Genomic DNA, 1700 nt, shown 5'->3' with positions numbered 1-1700 from the left:
CAGACATAGCTCTCTTTCTGTGTTTCTGCTCCCTGCCAGTTCTCCCAGCAGTTCTCTCTTGCTATTCTAAACAATTCTCTGAATAGCTCACCCCCTTCAGAACATAAGTTCATTCCTTTATTTTACATATCAATCCAGCGATTTACCTCAGGTTTCCTTTTGATTATCCTAAGAATAGGCATCTGGTGAACCCAACCCCTTTATTGGCAGGAGACAGCTTACACACACTTTCTTTTAACTTTGCAAAAGAATTCAGAGATCTGTGTGTTAACTGTTTGGCACAGAATTAGCTGGATAGAACTCTGCCCTGAAATTACCTTTTCTACCACACCTGGCCCTGGACTCACTGTGCCCCAAATGTGAATCTGCTTGCCTTTGTATGTTTCTGACAAGCTGGCACAGTGTAGCTAGCTACCTTTGTTCCTTATTTTTTTTTTTTTTTTTTGAGAAAGCCAAGATAGATTCTTCATTATCCCCTCTCTCTTTCCATACTCCTGTCTCCAACTCCCAGGTGTTGAGATAACAGCATGTGAAAACTTTTCTATTTCCACATGAGCCAGTAACTTCTTAGACAATTGTTTCTCCCTTTCATTCTGTGTGGCTGTGGTTGGAGCACTTGCCTGGCATGCAGAATTTTCCACTTCAGTCCTCAGTACTGTAAAAGGAACTGCCCCAGCCTGAAGGAGGCCTGGTGGCTTCAGCTCCTTCAGGCCTACGTTGCCTGCTGCTGGCTCTACTTACTTCTGTTCTGTCTCCCTGGTTTTGAACCACTCCCCGCCCCCCACCCCCAACTCCTTCTCTCTTTCCTAATCATTCTCAGGCCACACACTGGCCCTTTCTTGCCAGTGCTTCTCTCAATCCCTGTCATGGTCCCATTCCCTGAGTATGGGGTTCCAGTGTCTGTCCCTAGATCTTGATTGTTCCCTCCTTTCCCTTTTCCCTTCTCTATGTGGCTCATTCTTGACAACTGGCAAGTTACTGGGTTTTCAGAAAGGTTGATCTCGGCCACCAAACCTCAGTTGCCCAGATTCCTTTTTCCCATCCAATCCACTCAGCCACAGAGGGATAAAGCCACAGAAGGTCCTCTCTAGCTCACAGTCCATGACTATCTCATGCTGGTTGATGACCAGGCCATCAGCATCTCTGTAGGCCTTCAGCAGGGCCCTCTCCTCCTTGTACTCAATGAAGGCTTAACCCTCAGAGAAGCCTTGGAGAAACCAGCTATAGCTGCCAGCTGGCTGTATGTCACCATAACAAAAGACTTCCTTTAACTACTCCTCTTTGGTCTGCAAGTTGAGTTACAATCAGGGTAAGGAGAGGGCCTCCTCCCTGGTGACTCCTTTGTTGAGGACATAGTGAGTCAGCATGGCCCTTTACACAGCTTGGTCAAGTGAGTTTCATCTATACCATTGATGCTGCCAGCTTTAAGCAAATCATATTCCTTGGCAATGAGCATCCACTCGATCATGCTCTCAGCAAATTTTAGGTTCTTTCCACACCGCAACAAAAGCAGTTTTCATGCCCATTTGCCGGAGACTACTCCTTTGTTCCTTTAGATTCGTGCAACCATTCATAATTCATATTGCATCCTTATATTTTGCATAATTGAAAAATTATGTATTTTAAACCCATGTTTTAAAAGTTCTTTCTATCCCGCCCACAGGACAAGTCATTCCATAGTCCTCAAGGGGGATTCCAAA

The 1700-nt window shown here is 45.3% G+C and overlaps 1 pseudogene; it reads right to left on the bottom strand.

Annotated features, from left to right (window-relative positions):
• Positions 1-737: 737 nt before the first annotated feature.
• On the bottom strand, positions 738-1468 carry LOC110336032 (annotated as a pseudogene).
• Between the last annotated feature and the right edge of the window lie 232 nt (positions 1469-1700).

This window comes from Mus pahari, chromosome 18 (assembly GCF_900095145.1).
Source record: "Mus pahari chromosome 18, PAHARI_EIJ_v1.1, whole genome shotgun sequence".
NCBI lineage: Eukaryota > Metazoa > Chordata > Mammalia > Rodentia > Muridae > Mus > Mus pahari.
This window is presented reverse-complemented; position numbering and strand designations above follow the sequence as displayed.